We start from the raw sequence: 23777 nt of genomic DNA, 5'->3' as shown, positions 1-23777 counted from the left end.
GTTCTTCTGGTCTGTCTTCCCATTGACAGCGGAGAAAAGTCTTAAACATGAGTAAAACCATTTCTCAAGAAAGATAAAGGCATCCCCCATATGAGGAATCATCTGTGATGGGATCTTTGGCTTTCTTTTTCTCCCTTCCCTGGTTTAGTCTTCATGCTTCATCGTTTTAAAAAGTGTCTTCGCTTCTATGCTGGAGTATATTTTCCTGGTGGTATGCCATTCCTTTCTCCTCTTGAGTTCTACATCACTTTCTATTTATACTGTGGTATTGCCTTTCATTTAATTTATTCGTCTTGTATTTTTTTTCCTCTGCTCAACATGTGTTGGGATTAGATTTCTTAGCACAAGGAAATGGGAATGATCGTTAGATTAAAAACATCTCAGTGTCGCAGTATAACCTTAAAGTAAAGCATGCATTCAACCTTCTGGTCAATAAATGAATGATCTCCAAACCTACCCACCGGGTGGTAATCATCTGGGCTGTTTGATATCTTCGGTGTTAGGGAACTCACTACCTCTTAAGCCTGCCTCTTCCTTCTTGGAAAGCTCTGAACATTAGAAAATTCTTCTATCTGACTCCCTCTAGCTTCCGCTGACTGTCCTTGGTCCTCCTTCCAAGGATAGATATCTAGTAATTGTTTTCACTTTTATTCATGATAGTCCTTCACATATTTGAAGACAATTAATGCATATTCTTTGTTGTCTTTTCTAGTTTGAATATCTTCAGTCCTTTCGGTTTTTTTCCCCATAAAGGAATATTCTTGTTTTTCTCTTCTTAGTATGTTTGTTTATTAACCTTTTGAAATAGGTCACCCAGAGCTAAGTATCATGTTCCAAGTGTGGGCTCCACAACCGGTGGGTTTATCACCTTTCTTGCTGTACGTGTGGTTCCAGTTATCTGTTACTGACTAATTAGTCAACCATCCCCCAACTTAATAATTTTTTTTTAAAGCCATTTTATCATGCTCATGGATTCTTTGGGTCAGGAATATGGGCAGGGCACAGCAGAAAAGTCTTGTCTCTGCTTTAGGATGTCTGGGGCCTCAACTGGGAAGACTCAAACAGCTGGGGTTGACTCAGGCACTTGGAGTCTAGATTCTGGAGGCTTCTTTACTCACATCTTGCTTTTGCAAGATGGGCTTGAAGTCTGGGTGCATCAGGAGCACCCACACACCTGGCTTTTCCAGCTTGGTGGCCTCAGGGTAGATATTCAGCCTTCTGATATACACTCATGGCTCCTAGACTAATGAGGAGAAAGCTGCTTAGTCTCAGAAGTCAAAAAGTGTTGCTTCCATTGACACGCCAGTGAGCACGCGGTTGGCTAAGTTGGTACTGGCATACATATTGAATATAGGTCTGCCAGTTTCTAAGCATCAGAACTTTGAGACGGCATCCCCCTGAGCTAATCAATAAGAAAGACCCATACAAACTTTCTAAAATGCAACATAATAGAAAACGTAAGTTCTTTAAAGTCAGGAGATTAAGGTCGCTAAAGTGAAGTAAGTTGTAAGCAACTGCAATGACAGTTAATGAGCACAAAAGCTTCCATCAAGTGTGACTTCTTTTTGGTCTCTCATCTTTCCTGAGCTATAATTGACATATAAAATTATGTTAACTTCAGGGAACCAAAGTGATGATTTGTTACTTACGTATTATAGAATGACTGCTGTAGTAACATGTGTGAAGTCCTCCACCCCCCTCACGTAATTACCTTTTTTTTTGGTTTGTTTTTGTGGTAAGAACAATTAAGATCCACCCTCTTAACAACTTTCAAGCATATAACACCGTGTTGTTGACTATAATCACTTGCTAGATCCCCAGAATTGGCCACTGAAAGTTTGTATCCTTTGACTAATGTTTCCTCCTTTTCCCCATCCTCCACTCCCGGCAACAACCATTCCACTCTCATTCCTGTAAGTTTAGGTTTTTAGATTCCACATGTAAGAGGTCTTTTTCAGTATCTGTCTGTTTCTGTCTGACTTACTTCACTTAGCCTAATGCCCTCAAGGTCCATCCATGCACATGGCAACATTTCCTTCTTTCTCAGGGTTGAACAATATTCTGTCCCATATATTCTGTGTGTGTGTGTGTGTGTGTGTGTGTGTGTGTATACACTCGCGACATCTCCTTAAACATTCATCTGTAGATGGACACTTAGGTTGTTTCCATATCTTGCCTCTTAAATGGTCTTCCTACCTTTTATTTGTTCTGCCTTTGGGGTATCCTGTAGTGTTCACCAATAACATCTGTAGGTTATAGTCACGTCACCACTCTTCTCGGAAGCTCTCTCTAGTTGCACAGATGACCACTGAGTTAATCACAAAATGCCCTAGCACTTTAAGGCCCCACCCCCTCCCCAGTTTACACCCATCTATTTTTATGGCTTTATTTCCCACCACTCATCTTTACACAGCCAGTGGTTCAGCCAAGGACCTATGTGGGTTTTTTTTTTCTCAGTGGATTCTTCCGTATTTGAGGGATATATGGATTCCAGCCATCTGATCTTTATGTTGGGTAAGAACCCCATGTGAGGCATCCACCGTAGAAACCCCTGCTTTCTGGGTCATCCTCATTGACTGTCATGATTTCTAATTTTTCATTGGCTGTGAGAATGAAAAATGTCATGTGGCGAATTGTTACTAGTCCCTGATTTGGTTCCCAGAGAAGAGTTGTTCTACTTAGAAGAGGAAATAAAAGGAAATTGTGTATTTTTTCTAGACAGTGTGTTTCCTCTTTGCTTGTATACTGTTGGGGAGGGGGGGGAGTATGCAGCCAGTCACAGCAAGGCATTCATTTCAGTGCCATTCTTTGCTGGAAAGCTTGTACTGAAGAGATAAATTATTGCATTTTCCATAGGAAATGGGCTTGTCCTTTATAGTTAGTTCAGTTCTTTCCAACAGTGTCGTTTACCAATTTCCTTGTATTAGAGACATAATTTTGACTGGATTTACTAGGTACGTGGCCTAAAAGCCAAATTGCTACCCTTTTATTCTTCTGAGTTGTTAAATTTTGTTTTAAAGTTCTTTCACTTTTAAAAAGATATCTTATAAATCTGACAGTGTCATGTGAGAGACCTGGAAAAAAAATACCTACGGTGTGACTTTCTCATCTGATGTGATTGGAATCAGCAGCTCGTAGGTTGCTCAAGAGTTGACTAACGAAAAGTACACTAAACCAAAGTCGACTAACCAAAAGTAGATGGAGGGGAGAAACTTGTGTCGGTCTTGTTTTGGTGAGAGATGGTGAGAGATCTGGATTCGGGTGGCTTGGATTCCAATTTCGGCCCATCACTTGCTTAACTGTGGATTCTTGAGCAAATTACATGACCTTTTAAAGAACTAGTTTCCTTATCTCTAGAAAGGTGGTGAGAGCGGCACATCTCTCACAGAGTTGTTAGATACATATATTTCTCATACGTAGAGTTGTTGCAAGGATTGAATACGATCATGCGTGCAAAGGGCTTAATAAAAGGCATAGCACATGCAAGTGCTCGATAAATATTAGGCACTGTGATTAATTCCACTGTGTATTTTCATATAGATACCGCCGACAGCCTAGACCTTACTTAACAGCCACCGATAGTTACACACATAGAGTGAGGTGGCAGTCACGTATCCAACCAACCAAGGACCCTTGATGGTATCATCCTGTATTTAATGTATCTGTGCTGAACATCATCAAGCTTAAGAACTGCTTACGAATAATACTAAAGCACTTTTTAAAAATTATTTATTTATTTTAATGTTTATTTTTGAAGAGAGAGAGACAGAGAGTGAGCAGGGGAGGGGCAGAGAGAGAGGGAGACGTAGAATCTGAAGCAGTCTCCAGGCTCTGAGCTGTCAGCACAGAGCCCAATAGGGGGCTTGAATTCATGAACCACGAGATCATGACCTGAGCTTAACGGACTAAGCCACCCAGATGCCCCAAAAGTAATTTTTAAAAAAATGTTTATTTTTTTTTGAGGGCGAGACAGAGACAAAGAGAGTGAGCGAGTGTCGGGAGGGGCAGAGAGAGAGGGGTACAGAGGATCTGAGGCAGGTTCCATGTGGACAGCAGAAAGCCTGAGGTGGGGCTTGAACTCTCAAACTGGAAGATTGTGACCTGAGCTGAGGTCGGATGCTTAACCAACTGAGCCACCCAGGCGCCCCCATATAAAAGTACATTTTAAATCTATTTCCAGTTAAGGGGGAGATTTTATATAGCAGCTTATAAATCTTTCTTCCAATTGTGGAGGTTTGGTGTCATGTGTTGTTCATCAGTTTGAAAGTATTATTCCTTCTGTTTGTCTCCATACGCACATGCAGAGATGTGCTGGTTTCTTGGAACCTCCATAGAATTCCATTAGTCAGTCCTTATGCCAGTTGAAACTAGGCATTTAATAATTGCCTTTCTCAGTTTTTGCCGATGAAGGGAGCTCATCACATAACAGAGTTAGTGATGGGAAATACTTGGAAAAAAATTTCAGAGAATGGACTGAAAGCTCAAGAAGATGTGAACCTGGTGGGTGAAAGGCTCCATCCAGATGTTGCTTAAAGAAGCAACTAGTACTTCCAGAAGAACAGAAAAGCAAGGATGAAATAATAAAGAATAAAGCACTGGGAACAAAGATGCTTGGAGGTGTTTTGTTTTCAGAATATCTTTATGAGAAAGGAAATTAATAACAGAAGGGAAGTATACCCCCCATATGAATTAATGGTTTGTAAAGAGAAAAAAATCCTCTGGAGATACTGAGATTGACCTAAAAATTGAACCGAGGACTAGCTGCTGAAGCTTAATTTTGAATGGTCGCTAGGAAGTTAATAACAAACCCCAGCTGTTTCGGGGGTTGCTCGTTCTCTTTATTTGGTAACAGGGTGTGTGCAGTACGTTTGAAACCTATGCATTTCCGGGACGCCTGGGTGGCTCATTCGGTTAAGTGTGGGACTCTTTCTTAATTTGGGCTCAGGTCATGCTCCCATGGTTGTGAGATTGAGCCCCTCGTAAGGCTCTGCCTTGAGCGTGTAACCTGCTTAAGATTCTCTCTCCCTCTCTCTCTGCCCCTTTCCCTGCTCACACACACTCTCTTCCTAAAGCAAAAAAAATATATATAAACTAAAATAAAAATATGCATTTCTGTTCTGTCTCTTCTGAGGGGGCAGTTGTCTTTTGTTAAAGAGCTTGTGATGCCCAGGAAAGTGATGTCATTTCAGCTGTCAGTCAAACGTGGGGATTTTAGATAGGCAACGGGGTTTTTTGTTCTTTCAAGTCTGAAGAAATCTAGAAACTTAAGTGATTATTTGAAGATCCAGAACAGGAAATTAAATCGGAATAAAGCCCATTACAAACTAGACTGATTAAAACTCTTCGGATTTCTTCTAAAGATCCCAAACATTAATGCATTGAGGAACCTGGAAATCTGATGTTGAAGTTCAAACATTAGGTTTTCATTTCCATTACTTTTTCCCTCCAGATGTTTGTTACTTTTTTTTTTTTTTTTTAGCTTTTAGCCATTTGTAATTTAACACTTGCTTTGTTTAAACTGAAGTATAACTTTGATGTTTAGAAAGGAATATCCAATAATGCATATTGCAGATAATTGTAACTTTTTATGGGAGTCAGAGGGAAAGAAATGACTTTGATATAACATCAAGAACTGCTAATGGAGTGTGTGAAGGCAAAACCATTTTCCCTTAGAGACTTTTTGTTATAACATGCATTATAACATGATCTCCTTTGCAGTGTTTTCTGATAAACATGGAATACTTTGCAAACTCTCATGGAACTCTTGGTGGGGGGGGGGGGGGGCGCGAGAAGTGGCTTAACTTTATTATTATTTTTTAAACTTTATTTGGTTTTTTAATAGCTGACTGCGAAACTCACTAACATAACTATTTAAAGTTGCAAGGTTAAATATGAAAATACTAAGAAATAAATCATACTCTGAAGGCAAGAATTAGATTTGTTCATTCATAGCTTGATTCAAGATCAAACTCCTTTCTTACTTGTTGGAATGTTGAAATGCTGGTCTTAATTGTTCCGCTAAATGAGTCCTTAAAAACGAGGCTGATAACCTGCCCTGTTTTGTCATCTGCATGGCCAACTGCTTACCAGATCCTGACTGTTCAGGACTACACAACCATTGACCTCAGGGTCTGACACCCAGGTATTACTGCCACAATATCACAATAACCATGGGACCTTATCAAACTGTCATCAAGGGAGGACATATTTTTGTCCCATTTGTGATTGAGTGGCAAATTATAGACAGGAGCTAGTTCAGATAAATGTTCTATTTCCCTGCACAAAATTAGCAGCTCAAGAAGCCCTGTCTAAGACAATTCTACTCTAATTAAATGTCAGGTATTATGGAATTCAAGATGATATGAAATTATATGACGGTAAAGGTATTTAAGACTTTATCCTTACCGCCATGCACATAGTTAGCCGTGCTTTCCGAAAATTGAGTATTTATGGATGGGAGTAAATTTTTCTAAAATATTAGAAGTTCTCATGATGTATATAAATAAGTTTATGTACATTCTCATGATGTATATAAATATATATAAATAAATGCCACATCCCTCTATCTATACACACACACACACACACACACACACACACACATTTTTTACTAGGAAACATAGGTAAAACTACTCCATATTTCAAGATAATATTTCTGTTCTTTTTTTTATTAAAAAATTTTTTTTAACATTTTATTTATTTTTGAGAGACCGAGAGAGACAGAGTATGAGTGGGGGAGGGGCGGAGAGAGAGGGAGACACAGAATCTGAGGCAGGCTCCAGGCTCTGAGCTGTCAGCACACAGCCTGACAGGGGGCTTGAACTCATAACTGAGAGATCGTGACCTGAGCCGAAGTCTGACGCTTAACAGACTAAGCCACCCACACGCCCTTGTTCTGTTTCTAAGGGTGGAATCTGTTTCTACTTTAAGATTCTTTTTTTAATCCAGGAATTCCTTATTCTAAACTCTTCAATACCTGACACAAATATTTAACCATTTTTGGCAAAATTTCAATCTGATGGGACTTAATCAAGCCTACTCTGTCTACATTGGAAATAAGGACTTCTGTGTTTTAAGGAGCTGAATACCTTTGGGCAGGTTGCTTAATTTACCCATGCTTTTTCTCTTGTTTAAGTACCTCACATGAACATTCTATCTGTAACTAATGGCTTTCAAGCATTTTGGGTTGTAAAACACAAGAACCTTTATTGAGACAGCCAGCTCAGTTACCCAGGGACTGATTATTGAGTTTGTAGATGATCCAGCCTCCTGTCCCCTTCTTTGCTTTGTTTTCCCTGCTCCCCCTGCTGCCTGCCCTTTGGCCATTCCACTACTCATTAGCACCTCCACCAGATGGGGGGCAGGGCCAGGAACAGGGGGTCAACTCTGGTAAAAGAGTTGGTGGGAAAGAGGCGGGGAGTCATGGCAGACATAAGGTTTTCTGATTTGACGGATCCAGGCTACCCCATACTCTATCCTCAGGGGCAATCCAATGCAGCAGTTACAGTGAAATTTGTTTTTTCACTCAGTGTTTTTTCATTTTTATAATAAATGTGACTTTAGAAGTAAGATAAGATGTCTTTTTAAGGATGCTGTAGGAAGCAAAAGTCTCTGTTTTTCTGTTTCCTCAGTCTTGATGAGTGGCTGCAAAGCAGGCTTGGGTTGGCAGGCCTTTGCCCCCTATTCGAATCTAGAAAGAACGCATTAAATCTACTCTTACGTTAGACTCAGGTTGTGGAATAATAGTTCTTCAGGTTCAGGTAGCGGGAGATGGCTTTATGATGCTTAAGGAGTCCTGTTTGGGTGTGAATAGATCATGTAGCTAAGCCTAGATGTATGGCCAAGGGAAGCCTTGTGATGGTCTCAACGCATTAAGTCAGAAAACACACTTTGAGTGTCTCTCTGAACGTGGTATCAGGAAGAAGGCTGAGCGTGTAAGGTGGACAGCTCAGACGTGCAAGAAACTGCTCGGACACTGTTTTCTTCACTTGTTTGTTTGCTTCTCTCTTGTTTGGCTGGACCATAAACCCTAGGGTTCCAATGGCAAGACCCTTTGCTTTTGTAATTTTCCATTTGTCGAAGCATTTTGCTAGAGTCTTCTGACAGTCCTGTGGATCAAGCCCTGTGGTAGGTAGGTCCTGGGGGGGTTACTGAGGCCAGCAGCACAGATGGGGGCTGCCTTTGGGGCACTTACAGTCTGGGGAACCAAACAGGAAAATCTGATGCTGGCCCATTAGATTACCACCCTGGGCTTTGGGTGCTGAGAGGCTAAATTAAATTCCAGTTTTCAAGTGTTGTGAGCTCTTTAGAATTCAACAGTCCTTCCACAGAAATGATTGTGTTGCTTTCCGATCCCAAGAGCACTCCATAGCATTCTTTGAATATAGCTATATATATATAATCTATGAATTAATTGTACTAGTGGGCCTGGGGTTACATTTTCTCTTTATCACCACGGCAGATATCCAGGCTTACATCAAATGTATGCATACCTATTTGATTAATCAAAGTAGTGAGTCATTTTATCTCATTAGTATAGGTTTAAGAAGATAGGTATTAAATTGTCAGATATAGGCTCCAGGAAGGAGGGGAAATGGAATCAGAAAGAAAGAGCAGAAAGATCAGATAGTTCTGTTGGGCCACTGCTTCAGCATACATTGCTCTATTTTTTTGTCTTTGTTCATGCTGGTAATTTATGTTTACCAGATAACTTTAAAGTCACTTGGTGTCAAAGCGATTAATTTATACTCTAAGATTTCTGGGTACTGCTACCCTTTGTATTTAAAAATGAGCCCTTGAAAGTAGAAAGCTTATATGTATCCTTTTACTCTTAGCACCTAGGACCTAGGAGGAAATTCCGCAAAGCGATTAAGAGCTCAGACCGCCTGTGCCTGCGCTCAGTTATCAGCTTATCAAGGCAAGTGGCTCATTGTCACCAGCTCAGTCTTCTTGTGTGTAAAATAAAGGGTCATAATAGTTTCCATTTCGTAGGATGATTTTGTAAGAATTACGTGAGAAGCCATCCAAAAACTGTATTCAGTCTGTGGCAGGTGTTCCCATCGAGTTGTTGTGACGTTAGTACGGTTGCAGGCCCGCGGCAGGACTTCATAAATGTTTGCTGAATAGAATGACAGTGTTTCTTACTGTGTGTAAAACATAGTCTTTGCATTTTTGATTTCCAGTAGGAATGTGGATTTGAATTGCATTCTGTGGCTTTTTTTTTTTCTTTTAATCTGATGATTTGTATTTTCAAAGAGGTTACCAAGGGGTTAAAAATAAAAACCATCGGCATCAAAAGCAGTGTTTGTAATAATTTCAAATTCCAGCTTATGCCCTTCCCCTGAAGAAGTAAGCTGTGAGCTGCTATCACCCAGGCTCGATACAGACTCCGGATGCCTTGCCCTATATTAATGTTTCCATTCCCTCACTCCTGGAAATAGCGTTGTGCTTTCCAAAATAGACTCTAGTGCTGTACCTTCAAAGAATTTTCGTCACAGCTTTGGATCATCAGAAAAACAGAAGAAAGCTTTGTTGGCAAAACCTCACAGAATAATTTTCTCAGGTAGTTTCTAATTTTTTCTACAGAAACTTCTTTTAATTGCCTGTTTCCCATTTCCTTTGCTCCCAATTTTTAGTGTTAACATGGAAATAAACAAAAGGGGGAAATCGGTTAATAACTGTTTGTCTCTTTGACTTCTTTCAGGGGCATTCTGAAGCACTTAAAAGGACACACAAAGCAGTGGGGTTTACAATTAAGAGTTCATTGGGGGGGGCGGTGAGTGGAAATCTAATACCCTAGGTTTTACATCACTAAAGGGGTAAGGACTTCACAGTCGGAATAACAAAGGTAGCAATGTCACATAACTTAGAAGTTTAAGCATTAACATTACCAATAAAGGAAGTGCAGGTCTGCCAAGTTTCCAGAGGATCCAAATATTTTCGGTCTTGAGGGAGCACCCTATTACGGGAACCACCAAAGCCCAGGGAGGTGAGAGAATTACCCTATGTGCAGGAACAGGGAATCGTAAGATTATAGCTGATACTATCCTATAAAGTACCGTTTATTTTGCAGTCTTTTATCACTCACTGTTCCAAAGGATTCTGATGTCAGAGAAGACATAGACCAGTGTGTGTCAGAAGCTGACCCTAGAGTATAGTTTCCTTATTACAGAATCTGTCCCTACATTTTCTTTCCTGCCATTATTCTCTTGAACGGCCCAACTTCAGTGTTCTTTAAATTCCCTAATGGCAATTGACGAAGCATCGCTATCAGCTGATAGATCCGGCATGGAGTTGGAAGGTATGAACTTGACCATCTCTGTGCTCCCTCCAACACCCCCACCCTCACCCCTCCACACATCCCTCACACACACACCCCAACCCCCTGCCTGTTCTCTGGACACGGACATTCCACGGGTAGTACTGTTCTTGACGCTGGGTGTGCGACTTGGGAGTTTATTGGAAAGAATGGAAAGACAATGTGTGATAATACTGTCCATCCTGGAACATTTTCATTCTCCTGTGCTCTTATTAAATCGTAAATTTCTTGTTTCGGAGTCAGTCAAGTTTGACTTTACATTCTTTATTCCCCTTTCCTATCTTTGACCCATATATTTCCTATATGTGTTGGATAAAAATGAACTCATTCCCAACCCGAATTCACCCTCTTGGAATTCCTTTCATAGCAATGGGCTAGAGTTTAACAATGTTCTGTGTAGATTTGCCATGTATGGTGTGCTCATTTCCAGGCTGTCAAACCAAGGCGATGGTGGGTCCTAGCTTTCTATTAGTAATTTTCTTCTTCCAGGGGTGGTCTCCTTTTTTGTGATACTAAAATTTATCCATGAATCAGTCAGGCTTAGGATTTTGTGTGTTGCCTTACATCCTGTTTGGACAATTGATGGGGTACACAGAAACCATTTAAACTTTGACATTTTCTAAACAATAAAATGGTAACTTTCATCTAACACATAGTCTTAATCCGCTGGGCCGTTAAATCCCTAATCTCAGTGGACATCAACTGGGATCCTGTTCAGATGTTAGCAACTATGAGAACAAAACTGCTCTATTGTCTAACCTGCATTGCAGAAACCTCTTAGGTGTTTCTCAGTCTTCACAGGGAAACTAATTCGTGCCATGTGGACTAAGTACCACATCATTTCCTGCTATGGTAAAGCAAGGGAGGCTTTTGTGTTCATTACGTACATTATGGGATTAACAGGATGTTCATTGTACCTAGATTGTATAGTTTGAGGGCACTTGGCCACACCTGATCTCAGTGTGAAGAATTCCCTTGTGACTGAATTTGGTTTTTGTTATTTTGGTAAAAAAAGAGTTTTCTGCCCAGGATTATTATAATGCGGTATGTATTCATCATTGCTGTTTCCTATTCTTTTAAGTAATTCTGTCACAAAAAATTTAGTTCCCCACCCCCCCATTTGAGAAGCTGACATTTTCTATCCTTAAGGCAAATACAACTTTTAAAATTTGTGTGACAATTTAGGTGTCTTACGTTGAGGCTTTTTTCTTTCTATAAAATGTTTGAGACCGAGAAGACGTTTCTAGTGGTTTACTTACAATCTCAAAGCTACCTTTGGTAGAAAAATCTCTTTATACATGAGAAAAAGCTGTCTAGAAAGATTTCATGAGTCCTCTTGGTGACACGATGCCTGCCTGTGACAAGAAGTTCTTATATTCGACCTAAATTTTTCCTTATACGGTTTTCAGTCCATTTCCTCTTGTGTTGTTCTTAGCAGTGACAGAGAACCTCTGGCATGTCCTTCTTCAAAATAATTCTTCCGACTCGGGGCAGTGTGAAGTGCACACACACTTTGGGTCCTAGCAGATCCGGGTTTGAGTCTGAGCTTCAGCACTGACCAGCCTTCAGCCACTGTTGCCTCTCTGAGTCTAAACGTCTTCTCATGTACAACACAGCTGATAATCCCTCCCTTGCATTTTAGCTCCAATGTCTAGTTCCTAGTAAATGCTCAAAGTACAGTGCCTTGTATCATGTGAGAATTTATTAAGTCAGCTTTTTCTTTTCGTGGTAACATTCCCAGATATTTCTAACTTGGTCCTGTTTTTCTAACCTACTAATCTTAGTTCGAAAGGAGACTTCAGTTGGTATTGGAGATGCAACACTAGGTTTGCAACGAAGGTCTTATCTGACTTGCTTTCTGACTTAATAAATTTGTGGCTCTATGTCCTTAGGTAAGCCACTTAACATCCTTGAGCTGGTTTGCTCATAGGTAATCCGGGGATGACAATTATATCTTCCGCGGCTTCCTCTCTGGGTTGTCGCGAGGATAACGTAAGGAAGTAATTTGTGGGCCACGACGCACCGTAACAGGCATAAGGTGATAGCGATAAATATAATCGGCAATTAAAATTTAACACTTTCCATCGGTTGAATGAAATTGCTTATTGTTCATAAAACTTCTCATACTTAGGTCACCGTCTTCAGCCTCACCCTCGTCCTACGTAGCAATTATGCTCTTGTTCTATTTCTGTTGTCATCTGCTCTTACAGTTGGAAGGCTAAACCAGATAACTCTAAGATGTATGACGACACATATGAAAAGAGTTCCAACATGAAACGATTGAGCTTGTGTGTCGAGAGGGTGAGTCAATAAAGAGTGTCGGGTGAGGTTCAGAGGGGGCCAGGTGATCAAAGGTGTGAATGAAGGGCTGAAGTGACACAGGAGAAGTGGATGAGCAGTAAAGATGTCCAAGATGATGGGCATTAGAGGAGAGGGTTATAGACCCGTGTCTCCTAAGATAGTCACTGCCGAGTTTCAAACAGAAGAATGGCGTGCTCAAAAAATACCTGAATGAGAAGGGAACTTCGGGACACTGGCGATCGCTTCCGGTGAAAGTGACTTGGGACGTTGCAGTGATCCCAAGCGGTAGAGGTAGAGCACAACCCGTTTCTGCAGAGATACAATCTAAGGAGGAGGGGTGGTCTGGCAGACTGACCTGTGGGGAGCCGAGGATGCGGTGTTGGAGGAAACCAGCAGGAAAGCCAAGTGCCTCAGCTGTGAGGGCCCGAGCCATGAGGACTGTCTCCGAGTGCTCAAATTGGAGGGTAAGAAAGTAGAATGGACACACTAATATTTAAATAGCTATTTACCCGTATTGTCTTTTTTTTTTTTTAATTTTTTAACATTTATTCATTTTTGAGAGTGAGAGAGACAGAGCGTGAGCGGGGGAGAGGGGCAGAGAGAGAGGGAGACACAGAATCTGAAGCAGGCTCCAGGCTCCGAGCTGTCAGCCCAGAGCCCGACGCAGGGCTCGAACTCATGGAGTGTGAGATCACGACCTGAGCCGAGGTCGGACGCTTAGCCGACTGAGCCACCCAGGCGCCCCTGTATTGCCTTTTTAAAAAAAATCTATTGAGTTTACAGTTAGCCTTTGTGGAAGCAAGAAGCTTTCCCCCATATTTGTATCATACCAGTTTTTCGTTTTGTGACCTCATTTCAGTTTGGTTTCGTTTTGTGTTTAATTATGGTGCTGAAAGTCCTCAAGTTCGGGTGGTAGAGAGTAGGTTTTTGTGAAACATCCCTGTTGATTAGGTTACTTATTTCTATATTCCGGTAAAACCAGCCGCAGTGACCCAGCTGTCCATTTGGGACTTGTCGATGCTGCTTTCCTGGGGCCCTTTTCTCCATGGCTGTCTGTGACCTTAGCCATTGAATCATGTAATCGTTTTTGGCCTCCTAAGTCAATGATTCTGAGTGGGCAGAGTGGTAGTGTGATGTCATGTCTGGGGCATGAGCCTGTACCCTCACCGCACATGGGTCCCCACCCTTCCTGGTCTAGGCAGCTCAATACACAGTGCTTGGCACATAGTGAGCGCTCAATAAATTTAGTTGCTTTTCCTGTCTCTCTCTGGACCTCAGAGAGGAATATCCAAATTTGAGAACACCACCATGGTGTTAGGTTCCCCAAGTAAAATCCATAGTGAAAGCAGAGGCAGATGTGTGGGAATGCACTTCCAGACTCCAGTCAATCTACAAAAGACGATTACACTGGGTTTTACAGCGAGGCTTCCCATGCTCACGAATCATAATAAAATCTCTTACGGGATTAATGACTTTGAGCCGAATGCAAAATTGATAAACTATGTGTGATATTGTGACATTTGAAAGTATTCAGTATGAAAAATAGCCGATGGGGGTACATATTTAGAGATACTTTGTGTTCTGCGCCAACGTTGTTTGGATTTTATTGACCTCTCTTCTTCCCTGCTAAGAGAGATCAGAAGGATGGCCCTCCACGTTGTTTCCAAATTCCTAGATAGGAAAAACATCAAACTAGAAAGGGACCTTTTGATAACCTTACACACTTGTATTTTTTTTTAATAAAAAAGGTTCTTTCTTGCCCTTTCTCTGGGAGAGAGAAAAAAATTAGACTCCCTTCCTTTCTCCCTTTCTCCTCTACTCCAAATTCCAGAAAATGAACCTTTCTTTTGAATTCAGATCATCGTAGATTCGTTTGCAGTAGTAGAAGTTGTACTGAACAATCCCTTGTATACTTCGCCCATTTCCGCCTTCACCCCCATGGTGATGTTTTGTAACACTACAGTACAGAATCCCAGCGAGGATTTTGCATGAATACATTCCACCCGTTGCGTTCACATATTCCCTTTTTTATGTGTCCTCACTTGTGTGTGTGTGTATGTGTGTGTATTAAGTTCTATACAATTTTACCACCTGTGGAGATTCATGCATGACCGCCTGAGATATTCTCTTCTAAGATTGCACGGTGCTTGAGAGTTTTCAGCACATCCTGTGATGACAGACATGAAGTGTCTTCTCTTCTAAGTACGCAAAAACTGTGTGGCTGTAGGAAGGTGGGGAGTGGAAATCTGGCCGATGGTTCCTGTCTGTGGCTCTTCAGTTACTCTTTCACATTCCCTCATTAGAAAAGGCCGGCTGGCCCAGCCAAAATCATAGGTGGGCTTGGCACACAGCTAACTATTTGCCTGGAGTAACTTATACTTTTGTATTATGTTAAGAGTTCTGCCAATTTCAGAGGCCAGGAAGCAAAGAGTTGGCCTAGCGGTGTAACACACCTGCTTTTCCCAAGGCCACGTACAACAACAGGCTGATTTGAGTATGTGTTTGCCCTCCTGGGATATATTGAAACAGGTCTCCAGAGTCCTCGAGTTGTGGATACATACTTTTCTCCCTCTAGAAATCCATTTCACACGGATTTTGAATGTCTATGAGAACAGATATTCATTGGGGAAATGTGCTGTTAATTGTACTTTGGCTATCTGGCCTGGTCTCCAGGATGAACGGCCGTAGAATCCTGTTATCTTGAGACCTGTAAGGATATCCACATTTGAGAATGCCACAATACCATTAGATCGCCCAATTAAAAAAAAAATTGCAAATGGCTGTCATACACGCACACACACACACACACACACACACACACACACCACAAATTTGTGCTGAAGTGCAAACATTGGCACATGGCCCAGCTGCCCCACCAGCTAAGTATCTCAATCTTGTGCTCCAGTCTGAGAAAAAACCAGATTTGCAAATAGTTCAACGTGTGACTATTACAATTTGAGAACGACAAAGATCTGTCACGTTCGACTAGTCACTCCTGGAATCCGAGTGTTTGATGAGATGACCACATTTAGGATGATGATGGTGTTTGGGCATAACAACCAGTGAACAACAAGCTGTAAGTGTAATCACTATGGATCCTTGTAGAGAACAAGTTTAGTATATTTGCTACTGTTCTATCAAATCCTAAATCCCGATTATACTGTAGCATATAAAGAAAGCACTTCTCTTCCTCTTTGGGCTAATACTTCTGCTACTTGGGACCAATGCTTTAAAACGTCATGATTTACAAGTGACATTCTTTGTTGGTAACAATTATTTAAATAATTTAAATAATCCAAGCTTGCTTTGAAATCAACTGGAGACATTTTGAGAATCTTGGAAGTTTAGAAAAAAACTGTATGTTAAGAAAAATATGTGGAAGAGTATCAGAAGAAGTTGCTCTTACTTCCATAACATACTTCTCTGGGCCTTAACTTGATCCAAATATATGTGGTCAGACTGCTGGCGTGCCATGGAAGTAGCAAATGGAAGCCTACAGTTCTGCTTCCTGTGTCCTGTTTTCTGGCACCGAGGCCTTGTTTAAGCTATGCCAAAATAGTGATTTCTTTTTTGTCGCTACGAAACTGTTGGTCCGCGTGGTGCTTGATCTGCCCAAGACTTAGTTTAGAGATTATGTGGTTGAATTCTCTCATATTCTGCAGGTAACAAAATGAAGGTTGAGAGCAATGAAATGTCCAGTTCAAGGTCACACAGCCTCATCATCTAGGACAAGAATCAGGTTTCCTGATGCCTAGTCCATTGCTTTTCCACTTTAGGGAGCAGGTTCCTGTCACCCCACCAGTCTTTCTCGGTTTTCCATTTGTAACATTGGCTGTTCTTCTGATGAACCTTTTCCTTTGGATCCTGTAAGAGCTTCCTGGGGCTGCTGTAAAAAAGTATCGTGAACCTGGGTGCCTTAACACAACAGAAATGTATTCTCTAACAGTTCTGGAAACTGAAGGGCCTGAGATCAAGGTGTTAGCAGGGACACGCTGTCTCTGGAGGCTCAGAGGAGAATCTGTTCCATGCCTTTCCCTTGGCTTCTGGTGTTGCTTGATGCTTCTCGACGTTCCTTGGCTTTGAATGCATCATTCCAGTCTCTACCTCTGTTGTCAGATGATATCTTCCTGTGTGTCTGTATGTCTCCTTTTCTTTAAAAAGGACTCCTGTCCTATTTGATTAGGGCCTATCCTAATGACCTCATCTTAACTTGATTACGTCTGCAAAGACCCTATTTCCAAATAAGGCCATAGACACACAGGGAGTTAGGACTTCAACATTTTGGGGTGGGGGGAGAGGAAGGGACACAATTTACCCCATGGCAGCTCTCTTTAGCTCCAAAACTATTTATAGAACCAGGCAGGTATTTGTAACACACTATGAGAACCTGCAAAGAATTTCATTACATGTAAGGCATCATATCCAACATTGGTAGTTTGTTACAATAACACATTGAAAAGATTTATAGACTGCTTTGGGTGTGATTTTTGGACTAATTCTCTGCTTTGAAACCATTTGTTGGGCTCTGTTTATTTAAAGGAGGGAATGAATAGACCTGAAAACACCTAATTTTAATTTTCATCTTAGCTTGGAAACCAGTAATTTTTTTTTTTTTTTTGAGAATTGAAAACTGTATCACAGAACACGAACACTATATTTATCATTTTGATCTTCAGTTATTAGATGCTTGTTTGTGTGCTAAGCCTCTAGCCAAGATGAGAAAAAAAACAAAACCTGAACTTAATAATATTGTTGTAGTAATGAAGTCTAGAACCAATGTTTGCTATATGATATTTAATAGTATGTGTCCAGTTTTTAAGTAAAACTCAGAAGGAAAGAAATCCTATTCTCAACTGTATGCATTCCCCTAAATCTCCTAGTTGGATGTAATAATTTGCATTCATAAACAAGCTTCTTGACCTCATTTCCTTTGATCAGCCTGGGAGGAAATGCCCATATAACTTTAATTTATACCTTTCTTAAAAATATTTTTTAACCAAGTACAGGGAATGGATGCCGTAGCCTTTATTAACTTTTATGTATGTGATTCCAAATATCCCTTTAAAGTAATATCTTTTAGCTTCAAATATACTTCTTCCCATAAGGCTGGTCCCCATTTCCTATAATCTTACAGACCTAGGAGAACAATATTTTCCCTTCTGCCGTTTTGATAATTACGTCCTCTGTGCTCAGTGGTGGCCTATTAACTAACATGAATACCGTAGTCTTACAAAATAGCCTCAAATTTCCATGTATTGGAACTGTGAGAATTTTCTGTAATGGTGCTTTCGCAATAATGATGGAGGTGCAGGTATTTCCTGAGGATTAATGACCAGCTGGGAGGAACCGGTGGCCCTTGGCTCTGCCTCCCAGCCAGCCATTAATTCCAAGGAAATGTCTTTTGCTAAGGTCGTTATTGCTGTTACGAGCTTAAAATGGAAAAACATAATAGGCGTATGAGTTGTTTTTATGGGTTGATGCCGTTTCCAATGGTATGTACTAATTCGAGAAAATAAATGTGTATCCACGCAATAGCAAGTCAGATTGTTGGAATCATCCCTCAGTATTCCATATGTTTTGTGACTGACTTTATAGCTCTCTACCTTTACCACAGAAAAAATGAAAGAAAGAAAGAGCATCTGACTCAAGTAATTCTTACCTTGGTCCAAGGCTTGGAAGTGTTGTATGCAGTGACCTATTTGGAAACACCAGTTTCTTTTATCAACTTCAAATAATATTCGTGTTTAATGTGTGTTGTGAAGTGAAAAAAAGGAATTTATTTTCCATGTTTGTGATACTACTTTTTCTGGTAGAATAAGGTGCTGCAGCCCTGTAACCCTGTAATAATTTTTTTCTGTGCTTCTTTGGTTTTTCTCTGTCACTTGTTTGACAGGCAGCCTTACGTTTATGCTTTTCCATGCTGAATCCATGATTCAGTTCATCAATTAGCAATTGAGCACTACGCAGCTTAATCATTCAACACTTCGGGGGAGTACGTGTATTAAATGCTGCAATAATGGGAGACCCTTTGACACAAAACACACATGCACACAGAACCCCCAGGAATGAAGCCAGAGTGTCAGAGTGTTGCCCGTTATGCTCCTTTCTGATTCTTGTAACAAGAAAGTCCTTTTGCATTTCGGCTTCCCATCTTAATCAACCGGCCTGTTCCATTATTTTTTATCTAAATTACTAATGAAGTTAATCTAGAAACATTCTTAGAAGTCATAAAAGGGAAATCTTGACAATCCTGGAATATCGCCATGCTTGACTTTGTGGAGAGACATGTGGACTGTGTCACCCAGGCATGGCGCCCGTGGACCTTTTGTATCTATAATACCAGTTAGTGACTCCGTGTTTATCGAGCTGCAGGAAGAGGCCATGGTTGGTGGAGGATTTGAAACGTTACAGGACACAGATCTGTACTTAAAGGAATCAAGCTAAGAAATCTCATCCTGTCTGGCCCTCAAATTCTTAATCTCCCTTGTTTCCTTCTTCATCATATTCACCTACAGCCTCCAGGTAGGTGTTCACATTGGTGAACTCATTTGCAGCCAGATTTCTTGAGCCTGCTTTGCAAAGGTCTTCAAGTGTCCCCAGCCTGCTTCTCCGTTCCCTCTCCTCGGCTTTTGACATCCATGAAAAGCTGAGATGCCGCTTTACCTCTCAGGCCCACCCCTCTGCTTTCTTTCCCTGTTGTTGAAGGTGCTGGGCTTCTCCCAGTTCTTCTAGAGCAACCGTCCAGTAGAACTTCCTGTGATGATGGAAATGTTCTGTACTTATGGCATCCGGTATGGTAGCCACTAGCCACGTGCGGCTATTTGAACACTTGAAGTGTGGCTGGTGCGTGAGGAACTGAATATTTGGGTTTATTTCACCTGAATGAATTTGAACTTGAATAGCTGACTGTGGCTAGTGGCTACTGTATAGGATAGCAGTCACCTTTGGTTCCATGATGTCTCTTCCTTCCCTCCATGCCTATCCTTTTTACCTTTATAGTACTATGTATCGATTTCATTTTAACTCCCACTTGCCCCGGGAGGAGACCTTAATGCCCTTCAACTCAAATTTTGCCACATTCTGCCTTTGGTCTCTTGCCTAATAGTACAAAAATCAAATAGCTATGACACGCAAGCCACTATGCTTGGACCTGGAAGAAGTTCAGAGAGAAAGAAAACCTATTCGTTGTCCTCAAAGAGCTTACAGAATAGAAAGAACCGGGGTTTTCTGGGTGATAGTGAGCAGAGGATTCATGGTTCAGCAATAGCCCTGACTGAGTCCTATGGGGACTTTCCTGAGTTTATGTCTTTGAGATGGGAGGTATTGCAAAAACATATCTGATTTTATTTCTCGAGGGGTTGACTTTCAAACCGTTGTTTTTAAGTTTACTTCTGAGAGAGAAAGAGAGTGAGCGTGTGCGTGCACATCCACGCGGAAGAGGTGGGGCAGAGAGAGAATCCCAAGTGGGCTCCACACTGAGGGTGGAGATGATGAGATCTAGCTCCTCAGTGTGGAGCCCAACTCGGGGCTAGATCTCATGACCCTGGGATCATGACCTGATACGAAATCGAGAGTCGGAGCTTAACCAACTGAGATCCAGGCACCCCAACTTTCAAATCATTTCTAAATAAGGTGCTTCATATAGTATAAAACTATTATCTCTTAAAATGCCACACTAGTGCCCCATAATTAAGATGATCGTATGTCATATTTTTTTCAGGACAGTCCCAGTTTATGCCTGTGTTTCAGTGTAATTACCAATAGCATCCTATTTTGCTTTCCAAAGTGCCCCATTTGGGGAAGGTAAATGCTATGATCACCTTCCCTACATTCGGCCTTACGTTCCCACATGCACACCTTGTACTTACCCCAATCTTGTTAAATTTGTGTTCCTTGGCCACTTCCAGATTATTCTTTCAGCTCATTTCTGTATCAGATCATTCTTCTGTTCATAAACCGTCAGGGGCTCCTCATTAGTGACTGAATGAATTATAAATTTTCCAGGTTCCATAGATAAGACTGTTAGGCTCTCTGTTTACCATTTTCTTCACATACATGTAGCCGAGCAGGTCAATTTCCTATTCCATCAATAGGACATTTTCTCACCTTGACTTTTCCCTGGAATTTCTTTCTCCCACGTTCAATGCATAAAATCTTCTTTAACCTTCAAAGTCCAGTTTCGACACCAGTTTTGTTTTTTGTTTTGTTTTGTTTTGTTTTGTTTTGTTTTGAAATAGCTCCCGACTCCCTTAGTCAGATGCAGGCTGTCTCACCCCTGGAACGTGAGCACATGTTATCAACGCCTTGCTTATAGCAGTATTCATTGTCTCTTGTACTGATAGTTTTTGACCATTTTTTTTTATCTTTGTTTCTCAGTTTTGTAAACTCTTTGAACATATTCTTCAAAGCTGAGGACAGTAGTAGACAGTAGCTGCTTAATATACATTTGTTGAATGAAGGGGAAAAAAAAAGGTGTAGTTACGTTACTTAGGTCATTCCCACAAGATGATGTCTTAAAGCAGTAATTGCAAGCTTTTTTTTTTTTAAAGTATTTGCACAGTATTATGTCATTAATTACTGTACCCTGAAGAAATGCTGTTGCTGCTAATCTCTTGGATCCAATACTTGGAGACATAAATATAAGTGACATGAGCTCTGCTACTGCATTCAGTGAGATTACAAAATACAAAGTACACTTAGAAGTAGATGCTGGAAAAATAACTTCAACGATAGCAAGTGTAGAAAGTCTTGCTAGGATTACTTCAGGGACAGGGTGCCTGGCTGGCTCAATCTGTACAGCACGCGACTCTTGATCTTGGGGTTGTAAATTCAAGCCGCACGGTGGGTGTAGAGATTACCTAAAAATAAAAATAAAATCTTTTAGAAAAGTCGGGGGGGGGATTACTTCGGGACACAGTCTAAGGGGAAGCTGCCAAGCTGGTATTGATAACATGGCGGCACGTTCTTTCCACAATTGGAAAGAATGGTGTCTATTTTGGGGAACTTTCCTCCAAATAAAAACAAAAAAAACAATGCATCAGTGATTGATTTCTTTTTTTTTAGGTTTTAAACAAAGACTTTATAATAACAGTTTCAGCTTCACAGCAAAATTAAGAAGAAGGTGCAGAGATTTCCCGTATATTTCCTTCCTCACACATGCATAGCCTCCCCCGTGATCAAAGCCCCCACCAAGAGTGATTGATTTTTTTTTTTTAAAGATCATTTAGAGAAACGGCCCTTGCTGATTGGGATGGACAAAGCAGAGTTCCTTGTGGCAAAACTTGTATGTGAATGTTATTTTCTTATTTTTTAGTCATCTTTTAATATATGTTGGTCATTGCGGAAGACTGAGTCCAGAAAATAAATTCGTTTTCTTTTTCTAAATATTGGCATTGGTGGTTTCATCTCTTTTCAGGTTATGTCAACTTTTCTTAAATTGGTAACAACCTAGATGCTTCATATGTTCATTTAAACACCGTGTATGTCTATAGTAAACGAAATGACAAACTCTTAAGAGCAAATTCAGTAAAGGAATATTGCAGCTACTTTCTGAATAGACTATATGTTATATATTTTTGAAAAAAATCGATTTATGCATGGACATGTTACTAATTTCACAGTATGACTTTAGCATCTAAAGGCCGGTAGCAAAAGAATAAGCATTGGATATGTTTATTTTTCTCAGAATCTTGTAACAAACCTATCACACACACACACACACACGCGCGCGCGCACACACACACACACACACACCACAACCTCAAACAACAGAAAATGACCCTTTCCTACCTCCTTCTCTCCCTGCTTCCTAGGCTTACTACTAATAGGCTTAAATATTTTAAGTACTTTTACATTTTTATATTACACAGGAATTGGGGAAAAACTCAGTATCTCTGAAAGTAGATTTAAAATCCTGCTTTTGAACAATTAATCTGCTCGGCTGTACAAAACGGAAGCCAGTTGTTAAGAGTCTCTTGTCCTCCCAACATTTACCAAGTGGGAAGTGTCAAGGACGCAGGCATGCCCCCACTGAGAGAAAAACCCAAGAAGAAGAATGGGTGGAGAGCCCCAAGTGGAGAAGCAGGACTCAGGTCTTCGTTGCCTAAGTGTGCGGCTTAGGAGAGGGAGCCCGGCTGCTGATAACGATATGGGGCCCCTGGTGGTGGTAATTGAAGCCGTGGCTGTGGATAAAGATCTCGAGAGAATGTGGAAAAAGAAAAGTGATGCAGCAAGTGGAGAAGAAAGGGAATCTGGGGACCACTGCATGCAAAGGAGATAACCCAGGTCCTCAGCTAAGAGTGACGGCGTGTGGACCAGTGGGCATCCCGGCACGCTTCCCCCGGCGTCCCAGCAGACACAGAACCTCATATGGTTCCTTAGCCCCTCTTCACCCACGCTCAGCTCATGATAACCAGCATGCTTGTTGCTCCCCGTTAGCTCACTGGACTAAAAGCTCACCATGGAGGCAGACTGTGGACAGCAGTGAACCCTAAATCCTGGTGATGCTATCAACACCTTAAAGAAAACAGGGGAACGAAACCGAGGAGAAGCCCTTGGCAGCCGGATCAGGAACTCGTATCTATGACATCTCCTTTTTCCATCTGGAAAGTTGAGATTTTATTGTACAATGCGCTTCGCAGAAGGGAGCATTTCTGTTGCTTTCCCGAAACTGTTGAGCAAAATAGGGCGCAAGTGCGAGTCCTGGTCCCAGCAATCGACCGCACATTCCCTTCTGAGGCAGGAAGTGCACATTTGTAAAGAAGAGTGCGATGACCCCACTGTGTTTAAACGCATGGCCTTGCCATCAAGAACTATTGTATTTCAAAGACCAAAAGGAAAAAAGCAAGACGATATCCTTTGCATGGGTCAGATGATGAGAAATTGAGTTGTAATTTGGGATTCATTCGCAAGAAAAGATCTGGAAGGTTTTCACATGAATAGGACGGTAGGAGTCAGGAGCACCAGGCTCTGTGCCCAGTTCAGTCTCTCTGACCTGCTGGAGGACTTTGTCTTCAGGCTACAGTAATTGCAACTCTCGCATCAAGCAGTGGGAGCTTTTCAGACCTTTTCAAGGGTGAAGCATTTCTGGGTAAGCCGGTGACTCCGCACAGGATTTGCACTTGCGCCCGATTTGGGCCAAGCAGTTTTAATAATCCAA

General features: G+C 41.2%; 1 protein-coding gene across 2 annotated transcripts in view; it reads left to right on the top strand.

The window, feature by feature from the left end:
* The window catches only part of HMGA2 (high mobility group AT-hook 2), a 137389-nt gene that overhangs the window by 13900 nt on the left and 99712 nt on the right, over positions 1-23777 (top strand). The window lies entirely within an intron of this gene.

This window comes from Panthera pardus, unplaced genomic scaffold, assembly GCF_024362965.1.
Source record: "Panthera pardus isolate Hobbes unplaced genomic scaffold, ASM2436296v1 HiC_scaffold_6, whole genome shotgun sequence".
Taxonomy (NCBI): Eukaryota; Metazoa; Chordata; class Mammalia; order Carnivora; family Felidae; genus Panthera; species Panthera pardus.
This window is presented reverse-complemented; position numbering and strand designations above follow the sequence as displayed.